The sequence below is a fragment of the Hemicordylus capensis genome, chromosome 1 (assembly GCF_027244095.1).
Source record: "Hemicordylus capensis ecotype Gifberg chromosome 1, rHemCap1.1.pri, whole genome shotgun sequence".
Classification (NCBI taxonomy): Eukaryota; Metazoa; Chordata; class Lepidosauria; order Squamata; family Cordylidae; genus Hemicordylus; species Hemicordylus capensis.
The window spans coordinates 19,222,854-19,242,561 of record NC_069657.1 but is presented as its reverse complement, the minus strand read 5'-3'; the positions used below and the strand labels follow the sequence as shown (position 1 = coordinate 19,242,561).

Below are 19,708 nucleotides of genomic sequence, written 5' to 3'. Positions count from 1 at the left end.
TGGATCCAGACTGGGACTATAGTGAGGGGAGCTCTAATTTTTGTTCCTTGTCTACAAGATTGCATCCCCATTGCCTCGACAACCTGGCTGATGTCCCCTCTCTTGCCATGCTATGCTGGCAGTGTTTATTTGCATAGGACACTTTCACCCTGACCCAGCACTCATCACACATGTGACTAGCTGCAGCAGAATCTGGATGGAGATGCCCCATTGATGTGCTTCCCACTGAAAGTAATGTAGTGAAGATGAGCCACATCCACATTCAGATGTGCATCAAAGTGTGGATGTTTATCCATCCATGCTTCATTCTTTCCAGAGAACGTGCATTTAGATGCGGATCCAAATGCACATTTTGATCCATGTTCTGCCACCACAAATCAATATCATGTGGCTAGATTGGGTGAAGGAGCACCAACATGACACATTCCCAACACTTGCCCTCAGGGCAATGCTTTTGCAGCCTTTAGCAAAGAGATGCAAGAAATTACTGAAAAGGGGAGATCTTTTTGAGTTAGGTTGGGAAAGGGTTTGCCCAAAGTGCCTCCCCTTTCAGCTCAGCACCAATCAGTGCAATGTTTTAAGTTATGGTGGTTTCCTGCTTCTCCATAAAAAGAATAGGGACTGATGGAATGCAGAAGAAAGGAAAGTTTTCTAAAAAGAAAATTAGACAAAAGACGTTTTACACATGATTCAAAAGTTCAGTGGCAAAGCAGTTAAAAAGATTTTTTTTACAGTCGATAAATTTTATGAGAACAAAGTAAAGAATTGGCTGTGTTTAACTATGCTTACAATTAATTAACTTTTAATCCTGGTCATTAAGTTTCTTTAAGCACAGCCTTATAAAATCATATCACTGTAAGGTTAGAAATCAGTAAATGCAAATAGGGTTGATTTCGGAGATGGACTTCTAGAAACACAAGTCAACCTAAATTCATTATTATTCATTTCTATGCTAAACTCGACAAGCAAACCAATTTCAACCTCACAACAATCCCATCACTGAGTGAACTTCAGGACCAAGTGGGGATTTGAGTGCAGGCCTCCTGTAGTCTACATTCAAAGCTCTGTTGTTAGCACTGTCTCTGGTGGACCGAAGAACCTTGTTTTTTTTAATATCAGGCCCAACTTCAGCCATAAAAGCTAGACAGAAAATATCTGCAAAAAGAAAAGCTAAGAATCATTCTAGAAATATACACAACCAGGCTAAAGAATTGACCCCTAAGTTAACCTGCACTTGCTGTAAAATTCCCCCTTGTGATCTTTCAAAGAAAATAACATGAACATGAAAATGTAGCAATTGATCAAAAAGTCCCCAAAGCTTCCAATTAGATTCCGAGTCTTGTAATAGCTGATTTCCCTGCTTAAAGTTTCCCTTGTCTTCACATCATGTAGAAATCTTAGACTCGTCATTTCTATTTTTTTCAGAAACATGAGCACAGTCCACCTGAAGCAAAGAATTTCTTTGCTTTCTTCTTTGACTAAGTCAGAATGTCAGACCTAAGGCTGGGTTAAGATGTTGCACAAAACCATGGATCCAATGGACCTGTGGTTCGGTGCCCCCTCCCCTGCTCTCCTGTCTGCATTCGAACATTGGGGAGAGGGGCATCTCTGCAGTCTGTGAGAGGCGGGGTTGCGGTGCCAGAGTTGCCAGAACCTAAGGGGTATACTCATGGGTCAAATGGGCTGTAAGCCAGAATTTGGCTTTTTTAAAAGCCAAATCTGGCCACCTAGGTGTGGTCTTCCTTCTTGACTGAAGGACAGCCCACACAGCCAATCAGTCCAGAGTGATGGAGGCACTTCCTGCTTCAACTGCAGTCCCATTGGGCCCAAACTGCAGTGGCAGCATGCAAACATAGTGCTGGCACCACAGAAATTGAGTTTGTGGCAGTGAAACTCAGTCAGAGTGGAGTTCAGTGAGGGAAACCACAGGTCATATCACTGCAAATGCCATTTCCCTGAGTTTGGATGTTCGGGTTAGGAAACCGGAGGTTAAGAGGCCTCCAGTTTCCTATTTCATCTTAACTCAGTCGTAGAGATCAATAGGAAAGTTTTATACGTGTGTTGTATCATATCCAGTAATTTTTTGCAGTTTTTTGTTTGGACATTTGTCCCAGGGTAGGGATGTGCACGGAACCGCGGAGCTGCGGTCCAGCACTGGGGTGGGGGGTTCCAAATAACGGCGGGGGGGGGGCTTTACTCACCCTCCCAAGAACGGCGCCGTATTTATGTGAGTAAGCGGGCGGCATGCCTCCCTGCCGCCCGCTTCATTCCCCCTCTCGGCGTTCCCTCCGTTCAAATTCTGAATCGGGCGGCAGGGTATCTCCCAGTCCCTGCCGCCCTCTTTAATGCCCCCGCTCGGCTGGCGGCCGCCCCATTCAAGCCTTCAAGACCCCTGCCAGGCCGGCCCGGCCCGGCCCGGCCCGGCCCGGTCCTTCCCTTCCCTTCCCTTCCCTTCCCTTCCCTTCCCTTCCCTTCGCAAGGGGGACGAGCGGCAGAACTCCCTGCCTTCCCCCTTGCCGGCTGCGCTGCAAATGGCTTGAAGCCATTTGCAGCGCAGCCGGCAAGGGGGAAGGCAGGGAGTTCTGCCGCTCGTCCCCCTTGCAAAGGGAAGGGAAGGGAAGGGAAGGGAAGGGAAGGGCCGGGCCGGGCCGGGCCGGGCCGGCCTGGCAGGGGTCTTGAAGGCTTGAATGGGGCGGCCGCCAGCCGAGCGGGGGCATTAAAGAGGGCAGCAGGGACTGGGAGATACCCTGCCGCCCGATTCAGAATTTGAACGGAGGGAACGCCGAGAGGGGGAATGAAGCGGGCGGCAGGGAGGCATGCCGCCCGCTTACTCACATAAATACGGCGCCGTTCTTGGGAGGGTGAGTAAAGCCCCCCCCGTACTCCTGTGGAACCCCCCACCCGAACCAAAACCACCCCGTGTCCGGACCGGTCTGGAGGCCTTTAGAATGGCCTCCGAACCGGTCCGTGCACATGACTATCCCAGGGGAGATCCTGTAGAGAGTGTGGGGATGGAGTCAGAAAGGAAAAGGGAGGGAAAGGAGAAGGAGAAAAATGGAGATATTGCTGAATAAACCTTTAGTTAAATCTTCATAAGATTTCCTTGTGTATGAGGGAAGCAGCTATAAAACAACATGCTTAGAGATCCCACCAAAATTTCACCTAAAGTGCTGACATACTGTGAAACATTCTGCATACGCTGTAATAGAACGGCCATTGGAAATAATGGGTGTCTACCGTACAACTGCATTTGTGAAATTTCTTCCACAAGAGCAACTTTGGCATAAATGTGGACACATTCCATTAAAATGCATGTGGAAAGTTGTGCAGTATGCCAGTCAGTGAAATCTGAAGCTAGCTTTGGGTTTTTCCCCTCAGACAGAACATCTGAGAACATTGGATAGTAACCAAACATTTCAATAAAACTGGTAAAAAAATTATGGGGAGGATCTCTGAACATTCCTAAGTAGTTAACAGGTTTAATCTAAATCTGGAAGTTCCTTCTTAGATATCATCTTAGACAAATATCTGAGGAATTCTGAGAAAAACAAAAATAATTTTGATAGCAGAATTGATCCAGGAAGGGAAGAGTTGCTATATTTTTACACTAGTATTTTCAAATGCCATAGTATATAGTAGGAGGAGGAGTAAGATCACATGTGTTTTTGGCAGTGCAGTGGGCAAGTAACGTGTCTAAGGAGCAAGAGGTTGCTGGTTCTAATCCCCGCTGGAAACATATATATCAGGCAGCATATCAGTCAGCTCTCAGATGCTGAAAGGCATCATCTCATCCTGCATGGGAGATGGCAATGGTAAACCCCTCCTGTATTCTACCAAAGAAAACCAGATGGCTCTGTGGTCGCCAGGAGTCGACACTGACTCGATGGCACAACTTTACCTTACCCCATGAGAGATGGAAAACAGGTGATAGCATTGTTGCACTTACTGTTTTCTCTGTGTTATCATTCCTTCTTTATCCTGACCTCCAAATGAAGAGGGTAAAATTGCAATCATTTTTGCACAGAGCAAAGGGTTAGGGTCACGGTTTGTGTTAGATCAGGGTAACAATGAACAAACTGTACTCTCTTCATGGAGTAAGCTTTGGAGGACATTCCTGCCAATTTTCATTGCCATTCCTCTGACAACATCGATAAAATGGTATAGTAGTTTTTGTGTTTTTAAAACTTTAAACAGTTTTAAAAACACCATTGCAAATTTGGTCGCTGAAGGCCTGCTGATCAGGACAATAAAGTAGGCATGTGCAAACCAGCTCGATCTCAAGCCACTTTGAGCTACCTGTAGAACTGGTTCGGTTCGAGGGCTCAACCTTGAGCAAAACTGGGCCAAGTTCAGCTTGAGATTGAATCGGGGGTGCCGGGTGACATTAGATTTTGTTTTTTAAAAAACTTGACTTACTATCACCAAGGGTCTCAGCAGCCTCGGGTGGTGCTGCTGCCACCATGGGGTGTGTGTGTTGTTCCAGCGGCTCCCCCCCCTGCCGCTGACCTCCCCACAAGTCTCCATGGGCCTGTTAGGCCTGTTTCAGGGCTGTTTCAGCTCTGTTTCTGCATGTGATGGCCATTTTTGGCCTGCACATATGAGCAGTAGCCCAAACAATGGCTGTGTGCATGCAGAGGACCAAAATGGCCCCCAAACAGGCTGAACAGGCCCGTGGAGATTCAGGGGAGAGGCCAGCAAGGGAGGCGAAGCCACCGGAAAGCCTCCCATGGTCACAGCAGCAGACCCAAGGCCACCGAAGCCCTCAGCAGCAGTAAGTCAAACTTTAAAAACATAATTTAATGTCACCTGGCACCCCAGAACCAGGCCCAAACTGGTTCAAATTTGAACTGAACTGGGGCTCCACGGGGGGGGGGGACGACGACACCCAAACATGCCTGGTCTGGTTTGGATCCGGTTCAGATTTGAACCGGACTGGGCAAAGCGGTTCTGTGCACATCCCTGCAATAAAGGTTCGAGAACAGGCTGGAAGCTGAAAGTATTGCAATGCTTTCATTCCCATCTCTAAGAGTGTAGACCTTGTCAAAAATAACAAGGAGCACTTGTCCCTCCAGATGGTACTGACCACTCAGTTGACTCTTGTCCTAAAAGTGCTTAGCTTTGGCAGGATTGTGTTCCATATTTCTGGTTTTAGAGAAAAGCATTAGAGAAAAGCATTTAGAGAAAAGCACCTTCTTCTATGCCACAATTATCAAAATGGGCAAACCAAAATATTAACCAGTCTCTACGAGCATATGTCATAACGATCTGTGATTCTCATTTTTCTACATTAGGAGATATATATATATATATACACACACACATATACATACATACATATATGTGTGTGTTTGTATATATATATATATCTGTCTTCCATTTCTTCAGTCCCGTCTAATTTCCAGTGAGTGATAATTACTTTCGTGCCATGTGGAAATCAGGTGGGATTTTAGTTGAATTTCCCTGGCACTCTATGAGAACATTACGAAGCAAAACCATTTTTTCCCTATAGAGATAAGCCCAAGTGTTGCTTATACATCACAGCTTGCTGTATTGCTTTTCGAAGGGTTGAAGCCCTAAGGCACTGCAAGTGCATCAACCCCCCCCCCCCCAAGAAGGACACCTTCCAAGCCTTGGCAACCAGCAACCAGCATTAGCAAATGATGTGGGTATTTCATTTGAAGTGCGAAGAATAAAGGATATCGTTTTAAGTCAGGGAAGAAAATGAAAGACTTAATACAGGTGGAGGACAAAAAGTAGCTCCCCAACCTAATTGCTTTTCAGTAGAAGAATAATTAAAAAAAAAAGGAGAGAGACTTTCGAAGTGTTATACACTTTAATGAGTTCCTTCTCCAGGTAGTTCCTCTTATTTTCTCAATTGTGCCCTTTCTTCCAGAGTCTGGGCTGATTTGTTCTGCTATGCTGTCTGGCCTCTCTTGGATTTCTGTGCTAGGTAATTGTGGGAAGAAGGCAGCAGGGTAGAAGAATGAGATTTAAATCCTGAACATACTTCCTAGGGAAGACTACAGCATCTGGGCTTTTTAGTTTAGGAAAGAGGTGGCTTGGGGGAGACATGATAGAGGTTCATAAAATTATGCCTGGAGTAGAGAGAGTGGACAGAGAGACATTTTTCTCCCTCTTTCACAACACTAGGGGTCATCCCATGAAACTGAAGGCTGGGAAATTTAGAACCGACAAAATGAAGTACTTTTCCACACAGTGCATAATTTATTTATGGAATTATCTGCCACGGGATGTGGCGATGGCCACTAGCTTGGATGGCTTTAAGAGGGGCTTCAATAAATTCATGGAGGACAGGTCTACCAATGGTTACTAGTCAGGTGGCAACATGCCACCTCCAGCCTCAGAGGCAAGATGCCTCTGAATACCAATTGCAGGGGAGCAACAGCAGGAGAGAGGGTATGCCCATCCCTCTTGCCTGTGGGCTTTTCAGAAGCATCTTGTGGGCTACTGTGTGAAACAGGATGCTGGACTAGATAGGCCTTGGGCCTGATCCAGCAGGGCTGTTCTTATGTTCTTAAAGGTTCTAGTAACAACCAAGGGGGAATGCTTTGCTGAGACTGGATCGGGCCAGTTGCTCTCCGCCTACTAAATATAGAGAATCACCACTTTCAAAGCTGCCTCTTTGCTCAGTTAGCAGAGGTAGGTCTACCCAGGTCTACATTTAAAATGCACATGTACGGTCATGCAGACAAAAATGTATATATGTGTGTAGACACATGTGCATCATGTCTGAACAGGGCTTCTGTATCACTTCTCTCTGCATAAATATTCATCTGCATGTGCAGTCTTCACATTGTACAGAATATGGCAGGCAGATTGGTGTTGGGGTCAACCCGAAGGGACACTGTAACACCAATTTTAAAAGAATTGCACTGGCTGCTGATATGTTTCCAAGTGAAATACAAAGTGCTGGTTATTAACGATAAAGCCCTGAACGGCTTGGTTCCATAGTACATAAGAGATCACCTTCTTTGTCATGAATCCTGCTGCCTATTGAAATCATCTGGAGAGGTCTGGTTATGGTTTCCACTGGCTCATTTGGTGGTGACCGGGCCTTCTCTGTGGCTGTCCGGGGGCTCTGGAATGCACACCCTGTGAAAATAAGAGCTGCTTCTTTGCTTGCTTTTAGAAAGAACCTCAAGCCCAACCTGTTTCCCCAGGCTTTTAACTGAATTCATTTTTTTAAAATAATAATTTGTTTTTATCTTTTATTATGTATGTATGTATGTATGTATGTATGTATTACAATTATAAACCGCCCCATCCAAAGGCTCTGGGCCGTGTACAACAACTTTAAAAAGACATCAAAACACACACCATTTAAAACACATTGCTAAGAACAATATATTCGAAAACAATTCAAAACCATTTAAAACTAAAATGCTTTTTAAAATTTGGATATCTGCCGGGAGTGCATTCCATAGGCCAGGATCAGCTACAGAAAAGGCCTAGTTCCGAGTCGCCACCAGAAGTTCTGGTGGTAACCGGAGATGGACCTTTCCAGATGAGGGATCATACCGAAGAAGGCGTTCTCTAAGGTAGCCTGGACCCAAGCTGTTCAGAGCTTTAAAAAGAATAACCAGCACTTTGGCCCGGAAACATATCAGCAGCCAATACAACTGTTTTAAAACAGGCATAATATGGTATCTCCTGGTTACCGCAGAGACAGGTGTGGCCCGTGAATGCGCCTCTGGGGGGCGGGGGCGGCGGGTGGCATCTTTCACTGTAAACGGGGTCGGTGCTCCATGCCGCCCAGCAGCCCCCATGGCGGGAAATCGCCTCCGCCACTCACCTGGCCGCTGGCGGGGGCTCACCTCCGTGGGAGCCAGGTGAGTGGAGGAGGCGATTCCCTGCTGCGGGGGCTGCTGTGCGGCACAGAGCACCGGCTCTGTTTACACTTAAAAGAAGCCGCCTGCTGCCCCCCTCGGAGGCGCATTCACGGGCCGCACCTGCCCAGAGACCAATCTGGCTGCTGCATTTAGAACTAACTGAGGTTTCTTCTGAAGAGAACTAACTAACTTTTGAGATTGTTTTTTACTTTGTCTTGTGGATTTTAACTGTTTCGTATATTGTTTTACACTCGCTATGTTTTAACTTGCAGGCAGTATAGAAATAGGATAAAAAATAAAACAAATAAATAAAACATGCCTGATATCTGCGGAAATCCCATAGAGCTAGACAGACAGCCCCTGATCCCACTGCTGGAGTTATATTTAACATGACTATCTTCTAAATTACATTGTCTTGTCTGAGTGCATGTGGCTGAGGCTGACCTAATTTACCTTCCTCTGCTCTGATGTGTTGTTGAGCCATTATGCTGCTACAGTGGAACCTCTAATTCTGCTCATTTTTCAGACTGGAGCAGTGAAACAACCCCCTCTCCTGCAGATATGAATAGAAAATACCCCGCACACAATTCATTCCCAGCACCATATTCTAAACAGGCACTTCTACACCGAACTGATAAGTTTTTAAATGGAGTCTCATTAAGTCATGGAGAAATTAGCCTTGGGCATGAGAGACTGGCAAGGAACCTTTGCTTCACATGTCCTGTAACTATATTGTCAGGGCCATTACGGCAAAACACAACAAATGTCTTAAGTATTCACGTGTATTAAGAATCAGCTGATTATAGATGTGGTTGACCTTTCCATCAGTTTGCCTCCCATCTTACTAGATGTACGCACAATCTACCTGTCTATTGTGTGGACTACCCAGATGACAACGAATGTGATTTTCAGCGCCGAAGTCTATTTTTACACCGGCATAATCACAGTCCTTGGCTTATTCTGAAAGGCTTATAGAAATGTAAAAAGCTTCATGGAGGGGAGGGGAGGAGGGGGGTCACAATGTTAAACTGCCACCCTCAGGGTGAAGAAAATTACTAAGAATCAGCAGTAATGACTCAAGTGAACACCCTGCAGGCAGCATTCAATATTCCAGGTAACTTTATTAACTCTGAATATGTGCGTGAGGAGAGGGAGTGGAAGGAGATGGTAGTATCAGAAAAGATGTTTTAAAATTGCTGTCATAATTTTAAAATAACCAATATTGCTTAATATTACTTCTAATAGAGGACAAAGAGATTGGGGTCACCCTCCCACAAATGCATGCATGCTTCCTTCCTTCCTTCCTTTTTTTTCTTTCTTTCTTTCTGGAAAAATAATGGCCAGCATCCTTGCAACCAAACAAAGCAGGAAAGCAGAGATTGGCTCTTTCTTCTGAAGCGTGGGTGCTTGCCCATGAGGGGAATTTTGCTTATCTCCTCTTCCCCCTCTGTATCACAAGCAGTTATGTCCCTGAGGGCTGCATGATCCTCAGGGACATAGTAGTCATTCTCCAGGGGAAAGTGAGATCAGTGAAAATTGTCCTCTTCTGTGCACGAACATTCATGCTTCAGAAGCAGGAGTGCATCAGCTGCATGTGTAAGCCTGTTGGCTGCGTGCATGCAGTGTTATTCAGGATATTAACCAGTCACTGCCTGTTTTCTTGGTCCAGAACATTCATAACTTCTCACTTGCCCAAAAACACACCTTTTAAAGTAGTGATTTCTTATATTTAGTAGGGCTGTGCTTGGAAAAAGGGAATTCCCAGTCCCCACCAACAGGAGGTGGGGGGTGGGCTAGGAGTGACCTTGGGCAGCCTGGGAAGCTTGTGGGGTTGCTGAGAGAACAAGCAGACTTCTGTGGATTGTAGTCCCACTCAGAACTTCTCCCACTGAACTGACTGTGTTGCCTTCAGCAGCATTTCTATCACTACCTAGTATCAAGTGCGCGGAAGGATGTTTCACTCATCCATGGAAGGAAAGTGCGTTTTTCACCAATCACTCCTTCCTTCTGCTGCTCTTCATGTTCCACAAAATATATCCCTGAATGCCCCCCACCCAAGCTTGAGTAGGGGTGTGCACAGACAGTTTGTCCGAAACCAGTTTGCCTTGAACCAGGGCCAGTTCGAAGGTTTGATCATGGACCAAACTGGGGGTAGTTTGGTCTGTGATCGAACTGAACCGGGCCTTTTTTGGGGCAAACTGGATCGGGATGGTAAGGAGCATTCCTGAGGCAGTGGAGGTGAGAGGGGAAAAATCTGCTTACTTATCCCAGCTGCTCACCACTGCTCGCCCTCCCAGTGCAGCAAGCAGCCCCCCCTCCTTTACTGAGCCACCAGGGTAAATAAGCAGCTTTCTAGCCCCCTCTCACTGCCTCCACCTCGGAAATGCCCTTTTACTTGTAATCCACACTGGATTGTTTTTTACAAGTATATCCCATGAAACAGTTCGGCCCAGTTTAACCAGATGTGGAACTGGACTAGGCCAGTAAGATTCCAGTTCAGATTTGAACTGAACTGGCCAAACTGGTCCCGTGCACACACCTACCCTTGAGGCTATATTTGAGAGGCATCGGGGCAGCACAGGGAGGAGGGGATCTGCACAAATCATCCCTCCCCCATGCACAAGTGTAATATCCTTCTTCTTGCATGATGCAGTCAGCCTGTGACCCACTGAGAGTAGGCCATGCCTTTACGTTCCAGATCTTCCTTCTGTATCTAATTTTTAAGCAAGCAATGCCCTTCCTCAGACACAGTGAGCTACTTCCAGAAGATGCTTGATGTTCAGCTGGGATTCCCACCCCCATTGTTTTTTCTTTTTTCTCCTTGAAGTACTCTGTCTCTACATGCAGATCTTGAAAAAATATATATAAGAGAGCAACCAAACAGATTATTTCCCCCACCTTTTATTTGAAGTGGACACAACTACCCAAAGCTGCCCATGCGGGGAAGCAGAAATTCGTGGTTTATCTCGAGTACAAATGTGTGTAGTTTTATACCAGTTTAACTGCAATGGCTTCCCCAAAAGAATCCTGAGAATTGTCCTTTGATGAAGGTGATGAGAATTTGTGTAAGAGGTCCCTAGTTCCATGCACAGAACGACAGCATCTAGAGTTGGGAGAAGGAAGAACTATTAAACCAGTTTAAGTCTGTGTTGTAGTTATGGCCTAAGTCTAACAGTGGGTGGGGAGATCTGGCATAGTTTTACTCTCTCAACTGTATATAAAAGTAGGTATAGGAAGACCTGCCATGGTTGGCATAGAGCGAGGCCTCTCAGTTGGCCTACAACACCCATTGTCCCCCTTTGACTATGTGGCTGGGAATTATAGGAGCTGTAATCCACAACATCTGGGTACCCAAGGTTGGGAAGGTCTGGCATTGTATTGAGCAGAACATGCATGTTGAGCAGAGCTATCCCTCCACTACGGGGATAATGCAACACTTGTCTCATGGAATAAGCAGCCAATTGCTTTGTGAACAGCCATTGATTGCATTCCACACCAGAAAGAGTTTCATAGGAAGCTGCCTTATACTAGGGCTATTCTCACAATACGAGCTGCCTGTGGTAACCATCTGGGAGCCTTCCACTCCCGGATGCTCCAGTGAAGGGTAGCCCAATAATTCTGCCTGGCTTTTTACAGAAGTGGAATGCAATGTGGGTTTATTCTACCTCAGCAGGCGATGTGGGTGATTGACGTTGGGTAGAAGCCCCCCCCCCCCCGGCTCACTGCCAACTTGGGCAGCGAGTTGGGGGAAAGGACTCGCGGGGCACTCTGGGATGCGGCACTCCTCCCAATCCCAGCTTTGTGCTCCGCTGCACCACCACACATGTGGGCACATGGCATGGGAAGATGGCCACTGCTCATCTGCTGGGGAAGGCAGGCAAGCTCCTGCCTGCCCCACTGCCCTCCTGAGCAGTAGGGATATGCAAACCGGCTCAACATCGAACAGGTCTGACATCGAGCCAGTTCGGTTCGAAGGTCCAGGGTCGAACCAAACCACCCACTGTTTGGTCCAACCCCGGACTGAACACCCCCAGACTGATCGGGGGTTCTCAGACTTTTTTAAAAAAAAAATCAAACTTTTTTGGTGCCTTACCCCCTTTGGGGGAGTTGTTGGAGGTGGCAGCAGAGGGGGGGGGGGTCCCGCGGAAGTTCCCCCTTCCCCTGCCAGTCTCAATGCAGCCTGAACCGGCCTGTTCAGCTGGCTTTTTAGCCTGTTCGGGCCTTCCGCCTTGGTGCGGTGACCATTTTGGCCTCTGAGAGGCCTGGCATGACCCAGATCTCTCAGAGGCCAATTGGGCAGGTGTGGCAGCCTCCAAAATGGCCGATGCGCTGAGGGGGAATGACTGAACGGGCCAAAGAACCAGCCGAACGGTCTGGTTTAGGCTGCATTGAGGCCGGCCAGTGGAGGGGGAACCACCATGGACCCCCCCATCACTGCCTCCAACAAGTTTGATTAATTTATTTTTTAAAGTCCGCAAACCCCCTGAACAGTTGGGTACATTTTATTTATTTATTTAATTCTTTTAAAAAAGGCCCGCTAACCCCCTGGACCAAACCGAACCAGGGAGGGTTCGAGCAGGTGCCTGACCAAAATGGCCCGGTCAGGTTCGAGTGTGGTCTGGACTCGAACCAAAACAGTCCAGCCGATTCCATGCACATCCCTACTGAGCAGCGGCCAGAGGTTCCGTGCACAACCTCACTGAGTCACATCATTGTCCATCTAGCACAGTATGTGCTATACTAGACAATGTCTACACTAGACAATGCAATATACAGTATTGGTGGGCAAAGTTGGCCCTCCAGTTGTTGAACTACAGCTCCCATAATCCCCAGCCACAGTGGCCAATAGTGAGGGATGATGGGAATTGTGGTTCAACAACATCTGGAGGGCCAACTTTGCACACCCCTGGTCTTTACTGACTGGCAGCAACTTCCCAAGGTTTCAAGCAGGAGTTTTCCCCAGCCCTACCTGGAAATGCCAGGGAATTAACCTGGGACCTTCTCTATGCAAAGCAGATGCTCTTCCACTGAGCTAAGACCTCATCCCCATGAGGCATGGTTGCCAAGCAGATCAAAATCATTAACAGAGAGAAGCTTGAAGACTGTGCTGCACCATTTCCTTTCTCCTACACCTAGAAAAATGTCTGAGCTAAAGGTGAAGTGGCAGGCATACAGCTGGGCGATTATAGGTTTGCCAGGCTAGGCACACTGAAGAACAGGAAGGGAGCAGCTGCAGAGTGAGAGATGGATGGATGGGAAGAAAAGGCCCTGATTATCATGAGGATTGCCGAAGTTCTTGGCTTGAACACTTACCAAACTGTATGAAAATGCTAGCAAACAATGCACAGATGTTTCCTAGGCACCATCCCATTACCCAACTTCCTGCCCCGAGCCTCAAATCCCCACTGAGTCACCTTATTTTGCACAGTGATAATTAGATGTGTTCAAAGCCTCACGCCAAGGCTTCCTGATCAATGGATTGCCTTCGATGCTGTCAATCAGGGGGCACTGTTGAAGCCTCCATGTGTCATTGAAGAATCATATGCAGCTGCTGTTGCTGTTGCTGCTGCTGCTGCTCCTCCCATAGGTCTCTGCCACAAAGATCCCCGAGGGGCTCCTCAGCATTCTGATCTGGCATCTCTATTCATCAGCAAAGACACAGGCCTGATTGAAAAGGCAGTCACCATATCTATTAATTTCCATCCCTTCTTGAATATTCATCTTTTATATTCACCCTAAAACCCCTTTGTTTTCTTTCTAATTTATTTAGTGAAGGATAGCTAGGCAATATATGAGAAGCTATGGACGCATTTGCATGTAATGTGAAACCGCAGTTAAATGGGGCAGAGGTTGGAATTTGTGTACGTCTGAATGCGTGAAACCACAGTTTCACGGCAAAAGCAACCTGCGGTTTTCCTTGAAAAGGTCATTGAGGTGACTGAGCAGGTGGTGGCCTCTCAGCTCCAGGCAGTTTTGGATGATGCAGATTATCTAGATCCATTTCAAACTGGTTTTTGTGTGAGCTATGGGACTGCCTTAGTCGGCCTGATGGATGATCTCCAACTGGCTATTGACAGTGCGAGTGTGACTCTGCTGATCCTTTTGGATCTCTCTATGGCTCTCAATACCATCGACCATGGTATCCTTCTGGACCGCCTGAGGGAGATGGGATTAGCACTGTTTTACAGTGGTTCTGCTCCTACCTCTCTGGTAGATTCCAGATGGTATCACTTGGAGATTGTTGCTCTGCAAAGCAAGAACTGAAGTATGGAGTTCCACAAGACTTCATACTATCTCCAATGCTCTTTAACATCTACATGAAACCGCGGGGAGAGATCATCAGGAGGTTTGGTGCTGGGTGTTATCAATATGCTGATGACATCCAGATTTACTTCACCATGTCGACCTCATCAGGAAATGGCATATCTTCCTTAAATGCCTGCTTGGAGGCGGTAATGAGCTGGATGGGGAAAAACAAACTGAGGTTGGATCCAAATAAGACAGAAGTACTGACTGTGGTGGGGTCTGAGAGATGGTGTAGAGCTGCCTGTTCTAGATGGGGTTACACTCTCCCTGAAAGATCAGGTATGTAGCTTGGGAGTGCTCCTGGACCCAAAGCTCTCCCTGGTTTCTCAGGTGGAGGCGGTGGCCAGGAGCAGTCCCACTACAGTACTGATACGGCTGATACATCAGCTACATCCATTTCTAGAGGTTGGTGATCTTAAAACAGTGGTTCATATGCTGGTAACCTCCAGACTTGACTACTGTAACGTGCTGTACATGGGACTGCCTTTGTACATAATCCGGAAACTACAATTGGTACAGAATGCGGCAACCAGATTGGTCTCTGGAACAACACAAATGGACCTTATAACACCAGTTTTCAAAGAACTACATTGGTTGCTGATATGTTTCCGGGTGAAATACAAAGTGCTGGTTGTTACCTATAAAGCCCTTAACGGCTTGGTTTCAGGCTATTTAAGAGAGCTCCTCCTTTGTCATGAACCCTCCTGCCTTTTACAATCCTCTGGAGATGTCCAGTTACGGTTTCCGCCAACTCGTCTGGTGGCGACTCAGGGCCAAGCTTTCTCTGTGGCTGGAATATGCTTCTTGTGAAATAAAAAGCAACTCCTCTGTTTATTTTCAGGAAGACCCTCAAAGCTCTTCTCGTAAACTGTGAATTAGAATTCTAATAATTTTAATAATTTGTTTTAAAATTTTATTGTGTTTTAACCTGTGATTTTTAATATTAAAATTTTTACACCCCCTAGAGATTTGCATATCAGGTGGTACAAAAATATGACAAACAGCAAAGAAACAAACAAATAAATTATTTGAACCTTCAGTTTGTAGTGAGTTTTGCCACCCAACCTGAGGTTTTGGGGCAGCAGCATTACATCTGAATGCAGATGCTGCCATAACCATGCTTTTGTGCTGTTTCTGGAACCATAATCATAGAGAGGGTGGCCCAGACTAACCCAGGATCATGCCCACTCCATGCCTGCAGCACTTCTCGCTGCCCACCTCTCAGAGCATTTGCCCCACCCCCTGTCCCCAATCTAATAAAGCAGTTGCCTGGCAACAGGGATACTGCCACATCCCATCCCAAGCTTGCAAGCCTGCCAGACAGGAAAGTCACATGGGACATGCCCTTTCCCCAAGGGCTGTGAGAGTTTCCTACCTGCAACCATGGAGAAGCCGCTGCCAGTCTGTGTAGACGATACTGAGCTAGATGGACCGATGGTCTGACTCATTATATAGCAGCTTCCTATGTTCCTTCCACTATTTCCCTTGTTCCCCTATCCTGGCAATCAGGAAAGAAAGGGTTGGCATGATGGGCATTATGTGCTTTGCTCTCTGGAAATGAATTGATCAAAATGGCCCTGAGCCATTTTTGGAAGGGCAGAACAGAACAGAACAGAACAGAATAGAATAGAATAGAATAGAATAATACTAATTTATACTTTTCTGTCCCACTCTTCCTCCAAGGAGCCCAGAGCAATGTACACAATTATGTTTATTTTCACAATATTGGTTTATCTCCCTACCTGTGAGGTAGGTTAGGCTGAGAGAGAAGTGACTAGCCCAGAGTCACCCAGTGAGTTTCATGGCTGAATGGGGCTTTGAACTCAGCTCTCCCTGGTCCTAGTCCAAAACTCTAACCACTACACTACACTACACTAACCACTGCACTTCTGGTTTGGGGTCATGTGTTTGCAAGCATTAATCATAGAAAATGATCATGTGCAAGGTGGGAGCTGGGTAGGATAAGTGTGCCCTATTCAGATTTTGTCCCCAGCATTTTACCGAGGTAGGAGGAATAGGAACATAGGAAGCTCCCTTATTCTGAGTCAGATCACTGGTCCATCTTTTAATGTTGCCTTGTTTACATGTTTTTGTGCACTGTCCAGAGTCTTTGGAGCGGGAGGTATATTAAATGTTTCAAATCAATCAATCAATCAATCAATCAAAATCTCTAAGATGTCATGCAGGAATCTCTCTCATCCCTACCTGGAGATGCCAGGCATTGGACCTGGGATCTTGAGCATGCAAAGCAGATCCTCTATCGAGCTCTACGGAGCTATGGCTCAGACCCGAACACAGGAACATAGGGAGTTGCCTTATATCATCTAGCTTAGTATTGTCTACACCTGGGATTCTCACCTTTGGGTCCCCAGATGTTATTAGACTTCAATTCCCATAATCCCCAGTGGCCTTCAGTTGGGGATTATGGGAGTTGCAGTGCAATAAAATCTGGGGACCCAGTGTTGAGAATCCCTGGTCTACACTGACTGGCAGTGGCTCTCCAAGCTTTCAAGCAGGAGTCTTTTGCATCCCTACCTCTAGATGCCAGCGACTGAACCTGAGACCTTCTGCATGCAAAAGCAGATGCTCCATCACCAAGCTACAGACTCACCCCTGCATGGAGCACAGCTCTAACGAGGTTCCACATGATGTCTGAACCAGCCCATAGAGTGAAATCTCAGTGGTGATGGTTTTCATAGTGCAGAACCGATATTTTTAGCATTTCTTTCATTCAGGCCTTCCATGCATTTGCCCCCAAGATCTCCGCAGCCAGCTTTGCCGATTCTACTGAAATGGAGCAGGGGAGAGAAAAAGAGTCCAGTAGGAAGTTATTGATGGCTTTATCAGTATGAAGTACTCACAATGCATCACCTACATGCTTAGAGTGTAACACTGACAATAAATATGATAATAGTTGTCACACATCAGTGAGAGAAATGTTGAGCTCCCAAAGCACAGAATAAATTGCATTTCCCTTTACATATCCAGTGCAATGGGTAGTACAAAGATGGTAGAACAGACCAACCATTTTGACATGTTTATAAGGCTTTTAAATCACGAAAGGGGTTATTGCAACACTGAAATGCTCAGGCAAATGCCTTTTCCCCCCATGCAGGGCACATTCTGTTTGAAGAGGTAGGCTGTTTTAAAATTCTCATTTGTTAGAAGTGCCTATCAGCCTAAAGTTCTTCCCCCATCCCCAATCCAGGGAGAGGGAGGACTTTGGTTTCTGCCATGGACACAAGATGGCTCTAATTTTGTACAGTAACTTCTCATCCCAGATGAGCCCAGATAAGAGAAGGGCCAATGCTCAGCAGTTAGAGCTGCTGTCTGCATCCTTAAAGTCAGGGCCACCGAGAAATAACCCGGCACCTGGGGCAAAACAGAGGAGCTGTTCTCACAACCAGACATTCCTGGGGAGAATATGAATATGCTGAATATCTATATGTACCACTTTTTCAACAAAAGTCCCCAAAGCAGTTTATATAAATATAAATAAATAAAATGGCTCCCTGTCCCCAAAGGGCTCACAATCTAGAAAAGAAACATAAGAGAGACACCATCAACAGCCACTGGAGGGATGCTGTGCTAGGGATGGATAGGGCCAGTTGCTCTCCCCCTGCTCAATAAAGAGAATCACCACTTTTAAAGGGTGCCACTTTGCTCTTTTAGCAGGGGTAAAAGGAGAGGGTGAACCCAGGAACCTCGGGTCATCTGGGGCAGCAGGAGCCCTCCCAACCCAGCCATGCCAAAGCTGGATAGCCCAGATTTGCTACCCAGGTTAAAAGCGAGGTAGGAAGACACCCAGCCTCTCCTACCTTTTTTTTTTTTTGGTTGTCTGTGCAGCTGTGCTGTTTAAAGCTGCCCCAAGCAACATTTTATCCTTGGAAAGAGGGACAAGGCAGTGCAGAGCTGCTGCAGAAATGTGGGTGGCCTCTCCACTACTCCTGCACTGCATTTTGGTATAGCTGGAGGCCCCAGCTACCAATTTCAGTCATGGAGATAGCTGCTCTATCATTTGTGTGGGGACGTGAGTGGCAAAGCCCAGAGCAGGCTCTGGTCATCTGAGAGCAGCAGGTAGGGTCCTGCCTTCCCTCCAACCACCGCCCACACACACAAAAACTTGGTCATGAGAACAAGGTCATAGGCTGACATCCAGATGGATGCTGCACTAATGGAACAAAGAGGTACCCATGCAGAAAAGTCACAGAACTGGGTAGATTCTCAAAGTCTCCAGGTCTTTCACTCTTAGTCCATTTATGGAAAAAGGACAGCAGTTAGCTTTGCATCATTCCCTCAAACGTGTATGGTCTGAGGCAGAGGTTTCATAGTCGGAGGCATGCCACATCCGTGAAACACTAGACTAACTAGCGCAACGTTCTTGTACTTGTTAGTCGAGTGTAAGAATCCCCAGCTTTTGAAAAACAAGTGCACCTCTTCTGTCTCAAACCTTTAGCTCATGTACCCCACAGAAATTTTTATGCACACACAAATTTAACAGTTACAGTTATGAGACAGTCTACTGGAGCAGTGAAACTCACTACAACCCAAGGGTTCAAACTGGAGTTTAGAAAAGAAAAACTCAGTTCACTCTGTGTGTGGAACTGGAGTTTCCTGCATTTGGACGTACGGCTTTGGTAACCTTTGGAATGCTCTCCCAGTGGCCATTCACTCCTCTGACTCGATCATAGTTTTTAGAAAGCTTGTCAAATCTTGGCTTTTTATCCCGGCCTTTACATGGTTGTTTTATTGTTGCTTCTATGTGTTTTACTCACGTATAGTTTTTATGTTTGTATTTTATAGATTTTAAATTAGATGGGTTTTGTATTTTTAGCTTAATTAGGGGTGTGCACCGGACCGCGGACCTGCGGCTCGGCACTGGGGTGGGGGGTTCCATTAAGGGCGGCGGGGGGGCTTTACTCACCCCTCCCGCGCTTTGCTGCTTTGGCGCCATAATTAGTTTAAAAAATGCGCCGCAGAATCGCTCGCCGCTCCGGGGCTCCTTCTTGATTTCAAAATCGGGCAGCAGGATACTTCCCTGCCGCCCCCGAAGCCCCCTCAAGCCATTTTAGCTCTTTAAATCTCGCCCCGGACCGAGTGCTAAAGCGCTCGGGCGGGCGGCGGGGAGATGTCCGTCCGTCCGCCCGCCCCCTTCCCTGCCTTCTGCAAAGTGCAGGGAACCTTCTGTGCGCGCGTGCGCAGAAGGCTCCCTGCTTCTGCGCACACGCACGCAGAAGGCTCCCTGCACTTTGCAGAAGGCAGGGAAGGGGGCGGGCGGACGGACGGACATCTCCCCGCCGCCCGCCCGAGCGCTTTAGCACTCGGTCCGGGGTGAGATTTAAAGAGCTAAAATGGCTTGAGGGGGCTTCGGGGGCGGCAGGGAAGTATCCTGCCGCCCGATTTTGAAGTCAAGAAGGAGCCCCGGAGCGGCGAGCGATTCTGCGGCGCATTTTTTAAACTAATTATGGCGCCAAAGCAGCAAAGCGCGGGAGGGGTGAGTAAAGCCCCCCCCGCCCTTAATGGAACCCCCCACCCTAACCCTCCTGAACCAA

At 46.9% G+C, this 19,708-nt stretch overlaps 1 long non-coding RNA gene across 8 annotated transcripts in view; it reads right to left on the bottom strand.

Moving 5' to 3' along the window:
* Nucleotides 1-5,819: 5,819 nt before the first annotated feature.
* Nucleotides 5,820-19,708, bottom strand: part of LOC128340714 (uncharacterized) — a 33,463-nt gene continuing 19,574 nt past the window's right edge. For 5 of the 8 annotated variants that reach the window (XR_008313907.1, XR_008313912.1, XR_008313911.1 and 2 more), the window contains 3 exons: nucleotides 16,768-16,943; nucleotides 13,265-13,514; nucleotides 7,977-10,953 (listed from right to left, as the gene is read on the bottom strand). This is a non-coding gene — a long non-coding RNA (uncharacterized LOC128340714). Of the gene's footprint in view, nucleotides 5,942-6,987; nucleotides 7,114-7,976; nucleotides 10,954-13,264; nucleotides 13,515-16,767; nucleotides 16,944-19,708 lie in introns of those variants that run through there. The other 3 variants (XR_008313908.1, XR_008313913.1, XR_008313914.1) reach the window with 2 other exon arrangements.